The 15,175-nt window shown below is 28.9% G+C and overlaps 1 long non-coding RNA gene across 3 annotated transcripts in view; it reads right to left on the bottom strand.

The window, feature by feature from the left end:
- The window catches only part of LOC129919857 (uncharacterized), a 181,781-nt gene that overhangs the window by 58,359 nt on the left and 108,247 nt on the right, over nt 1–15,175 (bottom strand). For all 3 annotated transcript variants that reach the window (XR_008773128.1, XR_008773127.1, XR_008773126.1), the window contains exon 2: nt 6,977–7,084. This is a non-coding gene — a long non-coding RNA (uncharacterized LOC129919857). The remainder of the gene's footprint in view (nt 1–6,976; nt 7,085–15,175) is intronic.

The following is a 15,175-nucleotide window of genomic DNA, read 5'->3' on the forward strand; positions in this document are numbered from 1 at the left end:
TCTATGATAAAAGCTGGATAAGAAGATAAGTGAATTTTATTTTGGAAGGAAATTCAAAGGACAAGACTTCACAAAATTTAATAAAATTTTGTAACAAATAGTTTCAAAAAACTGATTCAAGATTAAGAAATGAATTAAGTCGAAGAATCCAAGAAGTATTTCAATACCTAAAACATATTTTCTTTATGTAATACGATTGGTATAAAGAGAAAAATCAAACTCTCAGTCTCAATGTTGGAAAGAAATCATTTTAAAAGTATGTTAGCGTTTAAAAAGATCATTTTCAACCTTAAGTGATAGTTTTTTTTTACATAATTGGGCTTCTTTTTACACTACTGGTATAAAAACTGGTCTAAAATAAGAAATCAGTGTGAAAATATGTACATTTTGAGACCAGTTAAATGTCTTATAACCTTTAAATGCTGGTGTAAGGTTTAAAATGATTGGTATAAATTAAAGCCTAGGTAAAAATGTCAAGATATTTTTAAAATAAAGTCACTAAAAGATATCTTTTAATGTATTTAAGCATATAAAGAGGATTTTTCTCAATTAAAGAACTTTATTTTATACAAATTTATTTTTTTTTCATCCGATTGGTATAAAAACTGGTTAAAGATACCGGTAAATACAATTTTAAATGAAAAGTCAAAGATTTTTGTTTTTAATCATCATGGAATAGGAAAGCTTTATGTTTAGTTCAGTTCAGTTTAGGTTTTTGATGATTGGTATAAATTGGTTTATGAAAATTTATATACATTTTTTTTTTTTATTGGAAGAATTATTTAAGAACTATGGTTGGCAGAGTTCAGAGATTATTGGCATAAATCAACTTTAGTGAAATGATTGTTGAGTACGCAATTTTGTTGTTTTACTTTGATTGGTATTTACAACTGAAAGGAAGTTTTTTTCTAATAAAAATAAAAGAAATCACATTCTAAACTGATACAAGCCAATGTAAAGTATAACAAGATTTATTTTTCGTTAATTGGTATAAAATAGTCTAACACACAAAATTAAGAGAGTTTTCTTAAACCTTTTCAAATTATTCATCAGAAATACATAAATTGTAGAGTCTTACTAACTAGTATAATTTGGCCCTATATTTTTTTTTTGTAATAACAGTGAAGGTATCTTCCGTGACATTTACACAGTGAAAAGGCATTAAAAAATCTCAAATATTTTCTACTGACCGGGATAAACTGATGAAACAAGCACAATTAAGTAGAATTTACATGATTTCAAATTATTGCTGATTGGTATAAACTACTCTGCCACACAAAACGCAGAGTATTCTCTACCACTCATATCATTAGATTAGACTAGTAAAATAACAATTGGCAAAAAGCCAATATTTTGGTTCAGGTTCATATACAAATGTTTTTTTGTTTTGCTGATTCACATAAACTAGTCTAACGTGACATCTTTTTTTTAAAGAAAACTCTGCGTTTTGTGAGCCAGACTTTGTTATACTAATCAGCAAAAAAAAGCCAAAATTCTTGTGAACAAACCAGAATTAAAGAAATCGCATCTCAGGATGTGGCCCTGGTGCTCTTTTATTTAATGGTATAAAGTTTAAAAAGTGCCCTTCCTTCGAAAGAAAAAAAAAATGAAAAACATAAAAAAGGAGTTTTGATTTTGGTCGATTGGTATAAAAGCTACAACGAGTATGTAGTTTTAAGTCAAAATTTGGCTTTTCTTTAAACTCAAACCTAACAGTGACAGTACGGTTTTTTGATTTTTTTTAAATTTGGTATAATTTTGGTATTTTCTGACTGGTATAAAATCAAATAAGAATAATTAAAAAGGTTTATCAACTTGCTAAAGTGTGATTGTTACTTTATTACTGGTTTCTGGTAACTATTTTTACTTTTACGTTGAATGGTATAAACTGATCTAAAAAAAAAACAACAACTATATTTTATAAAATATATTTTGGTACAAAAACAATTGAACTTGCTTATCTTAAAAGTCCTCTATTAAATATACATATTCATCTGATTAGTATAAGCTCTTTCAACGCACAAGACTGCTAAAATTTTAGTGAAAAAAAAAAGGATTTTCGGTAGATAAGCAATCTCCGACATAAACGATCAAATTGGTTTTCTCTTGGAAATTTTTTTATCATTTGCTGATTGGTATAAATTGGTATATCCAAGTGACAAACCACACGAAAATGGATTTGAAATCAAAAATAAATCTTTTTTCAAATATCAAAACCGCACTACATCGACTTTAACCTTATAAGTTAACTGGAAAATCTGTTTAAAAAAAATATGTATCTCCAGATACATGGTTTCTCTTGAAATAGCCATTTCTGTTTGCTTTCTTCATTCATATTCATTAGAAAAATTCAAAAGCAAACTAGAAAAACGTCAAAAGTTCATCCAATCTGTTATATCCAGACGACTATTCACCACCATATACCGCAACCATTGCTGGGCTATTTTACTTGAAAAGTGTCAAAACGAAGGTAACCAAAAAAGGGAACTTTTCATCTGAAAAATAAAACCCCATAACATGTGTCAACATGGCTGACTGAATCAGTTAACACACAGTTAAAAGGGAAATTTAATGCATCCTTTGCCTAGAGAGACTGATATATACAACACAGAGAGGAAAGTAAGAGGTGGTAGATGGGATGGTTTTTTTTTTGGGAATAGTGGCAGTTGTTATGGTGATAATGATGCTGGTGTTACTGCTACTATATCTACCCGATGATCCTTTTCACTCCAACGCATCGCTAGCCGCACAATACCAACTGCCGTCATCGTAGTTGTACGTACATTGTACTGTGCCTGGCTGACGCCGCCGCTGCCAAATGCACTGTAGAGGTAGTACCTATATCCCGTTTATAGAAATGCCAGCCAGTCCCTTTCCTTTCCCTACAACGACATTGTAAAATGTTCCCAAGGAAGGAAGTAAGGACAATTGAAAGCGGAATTTTGCTACTGCTGCTGGTCCTGCTGCTGCTGATGCTGAAGCTGCTGCTGCTGCAATTGCACCAAAAACCAAAAAAGAGAGAAAGAGTATGGAAGAGCTCTTTGCCAACTAACCATGGATGCCATTAACATGCAAACACATTTACGCTTCGCTTTTGTGGTTCAACAGAATGTTGCTTTAGATATACATTATATAAATGTATGTACATTTTTCGGTTCGTAGAAATCATTTTTTTTTTCTTTTACAATTTTTGGTATTTGCCACTTGGCATAGTGCACTTAAAAAAATAAACACATAGCAAAAATTAAATTAAATGAAAAGTAAATAGAAGAGAGGTTTTAATTTCAAACTCAAAAAAGAGAGAGAGAGAGAGAGAGAGAGAGAGAAGGGGACAGAGAGAATAAAAATGTTACATAAGGCTAATAAATGTGAATCGATTTTGTGCCTGAAAAAGAAATGGAATATAACACAAAGACAATTCTGATGGTCAGAAAGTTCAATGGATTAATGAGTTACTACGTGGATCCAATGTGCGTTACTACATTTATGCGTTATGCTTGAATGAATGAATGTTCTATTCTTGCAAACAAATTAATCGGAATAGGGAGTTGTTAGCCACAAGGAAATATTTTTTTTGTGGAATTGTCGCGTTATTGCGTTACTCTGTCTATGGGTGATTGAGTTATGTGCATCTATTCGTTCTATCCTTAAAAACCAATAATTCAGAAACAGGAATTTTTTTAGAGGTATCGGTAGGTACATTTATCACGAGGCCAAGTTTTTTTTCCTGAGATATTCGTGCAAATGCGTTACTGCGTCTATGCATTCTGTGAGATAGAATAAAAAATCCATTCTTGCGAAAAAATTACAGGGGGTTAAAACTTATTAACCACTAGACTGTATTTCTTTATGAAATCTTCGCATTAATGCGTTACTGACTGCGTCTATGAGTGAATGTTTTGATGACCAACTACTCAAAAACCTGACTTATTTAGAGTTCTAAGTCACGAGGTCAAGTTTTTTCTCAGAGATATTCGTGTAAATGCGTTACTGCATCTATGCGTTATGCGTGACAGTATAAAGTTTTTATTCTTTCAAAAAACTTTCCCGGGGCTGACACTTATTAACCACTAGGCCAAATATCTTCATCAAATCCTTGCAGAACTGCGTTACTGACTGCGTCTATACTTGAATGCGTAACACTTGAATAAATGAATATTTGTGTATGTGTTCTATTCTTGAAAACAAATGATTCTGTAACAGGAGTTGTTGAGACTTGTAAGAGAATGGGTTATGTTTCTTCTCGAGATTGCTGCGTTGCTGCGTTACTGGGCTAAATTTTGGAAAAAGAAGACTATCAAAGTATCAGTCTGGGATTCCAAGTTTTAAACAATTCAGATAATATTTTTTTTCAAGTGTTTCCTTTCTCATCACTTCTAATTTTTAGTTTTCCCCCATTGAAATCCTTTACGTAAATTAAGGACAGACACCAAAAAAACGCCCCCAACTCACAAAAAATTTCCTGGCCAAAGAAGTTCCCATTTCAAATAAAATTGCAATTACACTAAAATTATGAAATTTCTGCTTTGTGGTTAAGAGTACTAACTACGATTATAATGTTTGTATGATATTCTACTACAACAAAATTTCCGTTTGGTGTGTGTTACAACCATACTAACTACGTATAAGTATAGGTATGTAAGTGTGGTGTCCTTTCTGGAAGCATTTAATTTCATCCCCCATTACCATGCATTTACTATTTAGTCCCTATAACTATCCAAAACACAGAGAATTCTAGGTAATGATTTAGTTTATACGGTAGTTGTTTTGTAATTACTTAGATTAGGAAATTCCTATACGGTGGCAGGACTAGTAGTATATAGTTAAAATGTCCTCATAGCTTTGACTATATGTATAAAGGATCCATTGGATGATATCAACTGTTGTTGTGTATTAGAATAATGCGTTAATGATGTTTTTGGTATGGAAAGAGGGGATTTTAGTGACCAAAACTGAATTCTGATGATGATTAGGTTAACTTGATGGTATAATTAATCTTGTTTTTACAAGTGAATTATGTTTGAAGAGAGTTTGTTTGTTGAATGGAGTAGATTTTGAAAATTCTGAGAAAATTTAAAATACAAAATTTACGATTTTAAGTCAAAACAGATATTAAAATAAGACCCCTTTTTTGTTTCACTAAAGTTATATTATAATTTCTGCGAAAATGTTGTATGTTAATGTGTAGCCAACTTTTTAATTTAACCAGAAAAAAATAATCATTTCAAAAGAAGTGATTTGTTGAATTCACCGAAATACTTTGTTGATTTAACTAGGTTATTTCGTTGATTTTAATAGAGTTGTCTGTTACAAGATTAATCTTTTTGTAACCTACCTATTCCTGATATTTTGAGAAGAAAACTGTTTTTTTAGATGAAAGCATTCTATTGATCATTTTTTTCGGAAAATGTCACAGGTACATTTTATCAGGCTAACTTGTCAGTTTAACCGGATTTATTTTTTAGATAGAATTTATTTAATAGGTTGACTAGTCGGAGTACTCTGTCAATTTAACTGAAGTAAGCCATTGGTCTTAGCTCTTAGCAAACAATTAGTCAAGGAAATCTGTAAATTTAGCAATTTGCTCGTAACCTAACATTAATTTTGACCAATCGTATGTTTTTTTTTAATTAATGAACTCATCTGGGATACCCTCCTCTTCAAATCAAGCCAAATAAACTTTCTGCTGGATGTCAAAAGACTTCTAAAAAGCGATCAAAGGCTAAAGAACATGTGATCAAAGTGTTCATTTTATTTCTTACATATCGTTTGACACCTCCAATCTTTTAGCGTTCTTGGAGCTCTTATACATCTTTCATCAATCATTCACTACTTTTTATCAGTCATTGACCATTGAATTCTTCATTTTAATTAGTGCTGAATACTTAACTAGACCCATATATGACAATGCTGAATAGCTGAATAAAAATGTACTTTATATAACAACAAAAACAATATCATTCCAATTACTTTTTGTGTAAACAAAATTTGGAATTCAAAAATAGAAATAATCACTTTCTATTGAAAATACAAATGTATACAAAATAAATATATATTTCCAATTTTTATCTCAAACAACAATAGACAAGGAAATTTGTATCCAGTATAAACACACAACAAATATTGTAAAAAAAAAGTTAAAATCAATTCAAATCTAATTTCGATTCGCAAATTAATATTTTTTGTTTTCCAAAAATTGTGAAAAGTTCTGTATCAATACGAATGTTGCAATTCTAATTACTACAAGTTGCACATAAAATTAAAATGGAAACATCACTTCAGTACCATTGTTTCAGTCTCATTAAGGGAATTTTTTTTTAGATACAATATAGGGTAAATATAGAGATACTGTGATTAGAATTTCAGACAATTCATACAAAAAAAAAAAAAATTAACAAACGAATAGGTTACAAAATAATTATTTGAAATTAAAATTACTCATCCGAGCTTTATGTATAGAAAACTCTCGAAAAATGGGTCAATTTTAATAACAAAGTAAATATTGAAAAAGTGTAGGTGGGATAGGATACAACGATAAAATACTTGTGTCAATAAATTATTTAATTAGAGGTGTGCGCATGAATTATGACATTTTCGTCATTACCTTAATATTAAAAGGTTATTTTCATCTTAGCACCCCCTAGTGGGTGTTTGGATGATTATGTTTGTTTGGCTTGTAATTCTTCTTCATCTTCATCTTCAAAAACCCATAAAGCTTAGTAAATTACTTGTTGACTTAGGGGAAACATTTTTATATTATTTCGATTTTATATTTAGTATGTCTGCCTTTGAAAGGGTATTTTATTCACATTAATCCTATTAGAGCTATAAATTTTGTTCAAGGTACCAAGGTCAAGAAAAAACAAGGAGCCACCAAAATAAAATATGAATTTGATATTTGGGCAAAATCGAAATTTTGTTAAATAAAGATTTAAGAGTACAAAAACATATTTTTAATTAAATCTTACGTACTTACATTCATTTGCATTCTGGAATCTGGCGAGATAAACGCCAACTTTTGACAACAAAGCATATCACAGAATAAAGACCGAATCTGGCAAAAAAGTTCATTGTTTTAAAACACCTGAAAAATAAAAAATTTAATTTTTTGAGGAAAGTTTATAGAAATAAAGATTATAGCTAATTTACAAAAAAAAATTATTATTATTTAAAAAAATACCTGAAAAAGATAGATTAATTTTCAAATCAAAATCTATTCATTTAATTCGATTTAAATGAAAACCATTTTCTCTACTATTGCCCTTTGCTTTAAAAGTTAATTTTGCATAACAATTTAAATTCTCAAGTGCGCCAAACAGTCATTGATACATGACCATTTAAATAAATTTGCCACGAATTATTCTTTCCGCTTAAAAAGGTTAAATATTTCCATTAGTCTTAATTATTCCATTTAAATTCATCATGACACTTATCACTTTTAATGGTGGTGTGATTATAAATATAAAGCACATTGCAATTTTTTTTTTTTTTTCAATTATCCACACATTTAAAAACCATTGATATTTTTCCGGTTTCTCAAAAAAAAAAAAAAAAAAAAAAATACACACAATTAACTTAACAACAATTGGTTAAATGAAATTGTTTTAAAAAAAGTGACCATCATCAGAAAAAAAAAATTAATCCACGTTGACTACTTTTACAGAGCAATCAATGGTGGCAACAACATGCAGCACAATTTATTAATTTAAAACAAAGCAAACGCAAAGTCGTCGCATATACAAAAACACCTTTCGAATGCATTAACCATTTTAATATGCATTATTGATGTTAAATTAATTATAAAATAATACTTAATCACATAAAAATAGCTTCACAATATTTGACCATTTAAATTAATTTAATTATACTGTTTTTTTTTTTGCTGTTTTATATTTTTGTATGCCAATTTTTTTTAAATAACAAAAAAAAAAAAAAAACACTAAAAGAATTTAACAAAATTTACCTCGCTTTATGAAACCTATGGAATTTTTTTTTTTTTTATTAATCTATGTTAATTTCTTTTTTGTCTTATACAGGGTGTCCCAAAAGTAATGGATCAAACGAAATATGCTGATAGGCCAACTTTAGGACTCTCAGAATTTGGTAACTTGTTCATCCCAAATCCTTACGGTTTTTGATTTAATGCAATTCTTGTGAAATTTCGAAAAATCCCTACTTTGCAACAGTATTTTGATTCCTGCTCCCATTATTGATTTTTGTTTTTTAAAATTCTTTTACAAAAACATTGACAAATAATTAGGAACAATTAATTATTCAAAATATTTTTTATTCCATACGCCATTTCGCTGCAAATTAACTAACAGTTTCAAGTTGTATAAAAAATTAATTTCTAACTTTTATTTGAGATCAACACCGCAAAAAAAATTTCTACGGTGTGAGAATGGTTTATTATTTTAAAAAGTTGCCCTGTTATTGTAGTTTTCTAAAATGTATAAAAGTTTCCAAAGTTGCAGTTAGATCGCAAAATATTACAATTTGAATTCAACAAAACAGGGTTTTTCAGAGCAAAATTACAAACAAAAATAGATTCTTTTGTTCAAAGAAAAATAAACAAATAACAGTTCGAGAAAATTGGTTTATTTTTGGTTGTTTTTTATTCTGAAAAACCCTGTTTTGTTGAATTCAAATTGTAATATTTTGCTATCTAACTGCAACTTTGGAAACTTTTATACATTTTAGAAAACTACAATAACAGGGCAACTTTTTAAAATAATAAACCATTCTCACACCGTAGAAATTTTTTTTGCGGTGTTGATCTCAAATAAAAGTTAGAAATTAATTTTTTATACAACTTGAAACTGTTAGTTAATTTGCAGCGAAATGGCGTATGGAATAAAAAATATTTTGAATAATTAATTGTTCCTAATTATTTGTCAATGTTTTTGTAAAAGAATTTTAAAAAACAAAAATCAATAATGGGAGCAGGAATCAAAATACTGTTGCAAAGTAGGGATTTTTCGAAATTTCACAAGAATTGCATTAAATCAAAAACCGTAAGGATTTGGGATGAACAAGTTACCAAATTCTGAGAGTCCTAAAGTTGGCCTATCAGCATATTTCGTTTGATCCATTACTTTTGGGACACCCTGTATAAGCTCCATTTTTGTTTTTATATAACTGCCTCAAAAAAGTCAATCAAATTCAATGGAAATGAAAAAATAAATTTATAAAAACAAAAAGTAAAAATCGTTTAAAAGTTAAAAACAAAAAAAAAAATAGAAAATGTAAACGTAAAATGCGCAACCTGGTTGTACGTTTTTGTTCAAAACTTTTATATTTTATTTGGGTTTATTTAATTCACTTTCATATGCCATATCAATCTTTAAAATCAATAAAGAATTAAAAAAGATACAGCCTTTTGCATAGACCAGAATAAACGTGGGTCACTGTGGTGTATGAGTAACATTTTCTTCTATAGAAATATTCAAACTTTTTTTAATTGAATTTTTTTCTTTGAAAAAAATGAAACTCATTCATCAATAAATATGAATTTATGTTGTTTTTTTTCAAAATCCATAACTTTTCCTTTAAAGTCAAGAATGATAAAAATGAAAACGAAAATTCATCCCGACTTACATGTGTAAGCCCAAACTTTTGATCCTTTTTTTTTGAATTCTTTTTATTTATATTTGTGTTTTTTTTTTTGTTTGTTTGCCTCTGTTGAGGGCTTAAGATAAAAAGTATGAATGAAGTTTAAAATGCAAAATCATTGAGAAACAGTAGAGAGTGTGTATCTACCAAAAAATCCACCCAACACACTATATACCTACATGACAGTATGCAAATATGTGTAGATTTGCATCGCAAATTCGACTATAATCCACTTTTGGTATGAACTTTCTCCATTCAGTTAGTGTTTAAAGTCATGAAAAATAAAAAATAAAAAAACTTTACTCCCTTCCAATTCCGGGTTGATGAAAGCTTTTTTGGATGTTTTTTTTTTTGTATTTTCCGACTTTCAAGCATCATCACTTTCAATATAACTGTGTACAATTGCGTTAACATATAAAAGTTGTGCCGTTAACGCATTATTCAATTTATTTTTACTTTTTTTGTTTTTGCAAATTGTATAAGCTAGGGAACATGTTCTTATAGTAAAAAAAAACAAAATAAATAAATATATGTGCGCTGTGGGGAGGCGTTTGAATATATTCATCCTTTTATAGTCTGTTTTACAAGAAAACTTTTGAAATTAGATTAAATGAATTTGAAATAAAGTTTAACATAGTTTGAGGGAAAATTTAATATTCATGTATGATAATAAATTAATATTCTGCAAAATAATTGCTAAATCTTTTCGAAAATACCTCAAGAATTTATTTTAATCACATTTATATGACTATAGAAACTAAAAATTTAATCAAAAATAAATTTTGAGCCTTGAGTTTAACAAATTCTTATCGAACTTCAGGAAAAAATGTACGTACCTATACTGCCGTACTAAGCAAAAAGGGCGCATGAGCCAAAAATCCAAAATTGAGTTAAAGGCATATTTTACATCCTGAAACAATTCCCCATTTATATGAAATTTAACTAAAAACAGCGCTTTTTCAATTCCAAGTGGCTCAAAATAGAAAAAAAAAAATTAGATACGCATTTGGGAAGCTTAAAAAATATATAATTATTATAAACTAAAAATTATAATTTTCCTACTACAAGTTGCTTAAACCGATTTTGGTATATCAATAGAGTTAGTGGTTTAAAAAATGAACTGGTTTTTGGTGAAAAATTATTCCTTTAAAATTGAAAAATACACTATAAATCAGAATAATTTAAATGGTGTATTTTATCATACACCATTTAAATTATTCTGATTTATAATTTGAACCAAAGTTTATTTTTTAACCTTAAATAGTTTGATGAATTAAAATGTACACTATTTCTTATGAAATAAATGAAAATAAATTATTCTCTATCACAATACAATTAACTAATGATTAAATATGAATTTGAGTGCCTAATTTAAGAACGAAACAAATTCCATCTACTGATTTTAGATACTACCCCGTCTAAAAATCGAGCGCCTCAAAAATTTCAATGAATTAATGATTTTTTTTTTTCGATTTTAAAAATTAGTTTTTCAAAAATAATAATTTTTTTGTTGTTTTTACATTTTTACTTGCGATATAGGTACTAGGGCAAGTTTAGGATTCGTAAAAAAATCGAACTCGAGATAACAATTTTACATGACATTACGATGATGGAGAATGCCAAAAAAGTGGGTCCGGCAATTCTGTCTGTCTGTCTGTCTGTCTGTCTGTCTGTCTGTCTGTCTGTCTGTCTGTCCGTCTGTCTCTATCTGGAGCTGCAGCCTAAACGAGTGAAGTGATTTTCTTCAAACTTGGTAGTTAGCAGTTTTTGGTGATTCCCTAGAGGGGAAATTGAAATTTTTTTTTTATGACCAAAACTAACGGTACCTGCCATATAATGGAAATAGAAAAGTTAATTTTTTTCAAAAACGGCTCTAACGATTTTGATTAAAATTTTTGTGTGTAATACTACACATAAGGACCAACTTTTTAAATAAAAAAAATATTTTTTGTACCGTTATTAACGGTACCTGTCATAGAACGGTTTTTTTCGTTTCTGAATATCTCGTACAAAATTAACCCGATTTAAATGAAAATTTTTATACAAAAGTGTGTAAGTAAAGATAATATTAAAATTTTAGAAAATTTTCAAAAAACGCATTTTTGGTTTTTTAAAAAATATTTCAAAATTTTTTTTTGAAAAATCAATTTTTTGAAAACGGATCAATGAAAAATTTTGAAATTTAGTTTTTATGTGTAAATTAATTATTTCTTCAAAATGGCATACCAACTTTTTTTTTGAAAAATGTTAAAAAAATTTTATATATAAAAAATTATTTTTTTAAAAAACGGCTCCTACAATTTTCAAAATTTTTTTTCTAAAAATACCTTTTTATACGAGAAATAAAATGGCATATTTGTTTTTTTTTTTTAAGATATTTTAAAACGGAGTTTTATTAATTATAAAAACAGATTTAATTTTTTTACACTACTTATGAAATTTCTTCAAAATATCGAATTTTAAATTTCTTGAATAAAAAGCTTTAACATTATAGTTACTTTAAGCATAAGAGCAAGTACGTGCGACCCCAGTCGTGCAATTTATTTTAGAAGCGTTCTCTTATTATAATATAAACGAATCGAAAAAAAGTAAGAATGCGGGATAATTAGGCCAATATAGTACTATTATAGTAAAATAATTAATCGCTGTCTTCATTATTTCAATGGCGGCCATGGAAAAATATGACGTCTCCCACTTATGCAGTCTGGTGAATTTTATGTCCACAGGGTGTACTTCCTACACCAAAGAGAGTGTACAAAATATACCATTTCGGTTCACTTGAGAATCGAATAATTTTATGCACCAAAAATGGTGTATTATAAAAACAATTGAATATCGGCGTATTTTTTGCACGGAATCTTAAAAAAAATGTTGAAATTTTGCACAGAAAAGATGATGGTATAATTTTTATACCATCTTTTTTGATAAATACACCATTTTATTCAAATTTCTCAATTTTACACCAAAATTAATGAATTTACATAGCTTAACATAACTTTAGGAGTTGTAACTATAGTTTTTCGTAACTTCGGTTTCGTGTAACTTTGACGCTCGTAACAGTATAAAAGGCACTTATTTTGTTTAACTAAACAAATTCTCTAAAAATAAAAAAAAAATATTGCACATACACAACAGTGGCCCCATTCGACATATTTTTTTAATTGATAATTTATTGATGCGATTTCAAGCGCAAATATTTTTCCGAACTGTTATTTGTTTATTTTGCTTTGAACAAAAGCCTCTATTTTTGTTTTTATTTTTGTTCTGAAAAACCCTGTTTTGTTGAATTCAAATTGTAATATTTTGAATTCTAACTGCAACTTTGGAAACTTTTATACATTTTTGAAAACTACAATAACAGGGTAACTTTTTAAAATAATAAACCATTCTCACACCGTAGAAATTTTTTTTGCGGTGTTGCTCTCAAATAAAAGTTAAAAATTGATTTTTTATAAAACTCGAAACTGTTAGTTAATTTGCAGCAAAATGGCGTATGGAATAAAAAATATTTTGAATAATTAATTGTTCCTAATTATTTGTCAATGTTTTAGTAAAAGAATTGTAAAAAACAAAAATCAATAATGGGAGCGGGATTTGGGATGAACAAGTTACCAAATTCTGAGAGCCCTTAAGATCCCCTATCAGCATACTTCGTTTGATCCATTACTTTTGGGACACACTGTATAATATAATTTATATCCTGCTGTATTTTTTTAGTACAATTTTCTTTTGGAGTATTCAACAAAATTGTAACATTTATTTTCTTGGAGGTTTGATAAACTTCTTATAATCGGAGTAACCTTTAATAATAACTATAGAAGGTTAAGGCTGGATTCGAAATATCCGGGTTGAGAGTCTAATGTACTAACGATTATTTTATAAGGAACTACGTATCACCGATGGCATAATACATCATGGTGTCAAAATATTGTGAAACGTGATTATTCTAACCAAAAATTAATTTGAGTTTTTTTTCACTTCAATAATTGTATGCCACTCCAAAATTCTATCTCATATTCCTCATCATCTTCAAGTGTTACTAAAATGTCTAACATTATCACAATTGTCTTATTACTTATATTGGCGCCAAATAAAATAAAAAAATCTAATTGAATTTTATAGAAAAGATATCATAAACTATCAAAAGCATTTTTTCAAATCATAATAAATCGTGACATGACATCTAACTTGGCATTTAACCCAAATAAAATACACACCTCTCTTTGCCACACATCCTGTCACTTTTTTTTCTTTTCTTATCTCTCATCCCTTGTTTGTTAAGATTTATTTTTTTGTTGTTTTTGTTTTTTTTTTTTGCCATTATTTATTGTTTCTATATTTTATATTCAGTTACCTGTGAACTTTTCTCGCTGCTAAAATAACCCCCAAACTGTTGTTTTTTTTTTTTGTTCTTCACTTGTTGTTTAGTGTATAGCACCGATTTAACCCTATGGTGCTAAATTTTTTCCCACATCCTTATAGTTCTTCTATATAACTTTGTGTATGTGTGTGTGTTTGTGGTGTAAGTAGTATAGAAAGGATACAAAATATTTATTTGAATCCCAAGCAGATTGGGACAAATAATTCCCAACTTGAAGTCACATCGCGGCAGTACAAGTTGTTGCCACAAACTAGGATTTCATGATGTTCACACACAAGAGAAACCCCAAAAAAAGGAGGAGATAAAAAAAAAAGGATAAAGTTTTGTCGTCCTCGTCAGGATACTTCTATAAACAAGGGCAGAATAGAGGTATTAAGAATTCACATCAGTGAAGTGTTTGTTGGGATTTTGTTCTATGACACAGACAGGAACGGATTAGGTGTTGAGAAGATATAGGTAACTAAGCCACGCGGAGAAAAAAGACCACCTAAAAACAAGCGGATTCCAGATTAAACTAAGCGGATTTCTGCATGGTGTTTTTCCAAGATGACTTCCGTCTTAAATTAAGCGGACGAATCTTCTTAATTTCGTGAATGCACAGTTTAAAAAAAATCCGCTTTTTTTAAGCCGAAAATCATATTATTTTTACGAGGAAACATTTTAATAAAAAAAAACTGGCAGCCACTGGGGATCGATCTTACAACTGAAGAAAATACACATTAAAAGGGAAATGAAGTTCACATGAAAATTAACAGAATTTAAGCGGATTCTATTTATTTTAAGCGGAGATCGTATTGTGTTAAGAGGGTTTCAGTTTTTTTTTTTTTCTTCAGGCCTTACTCCCCAATATAAAATATTTCTTGATCCTTCCCTGAAACTCGAAGACTAGATAACATACCATCTATTGCTACATTTATACATATTCGAAAAGACAAGGATTTGAGGAGGACAATATTTTGCTATGTTTTTGTCAAAGTCAAAGTGGAAAAGTTTTTTTTTTCAGGAATGTGCAGTTTTTCATGCGCCTAGGTGAGTGAGTTCATCTTAGTTTTTGAGTCTATTTTGTCTCATAGAAGTTTATGGTTATGTCATATTGCATTATGAGAACGGCTCCTTGTTATATAGAGTCTATCCGATAGTGACGAACTTTGTCCTAAGGTTTATGTTTTGTATGTTCCTAGA

This window comes from Episyrphus balteatus, chromosome 4 (assembly GCF_945859705.1).
Source record: "Episyrphus balteatus chromosome 4, idEpiBalt1.1, whole genome shotgun sequence".
Lineage (NCBI taxonomy): Eukaryota > Metazoa > Arthropoda > Insecta > Diptera > Syrphidae > Episyrphus > Episyrphus balteatus.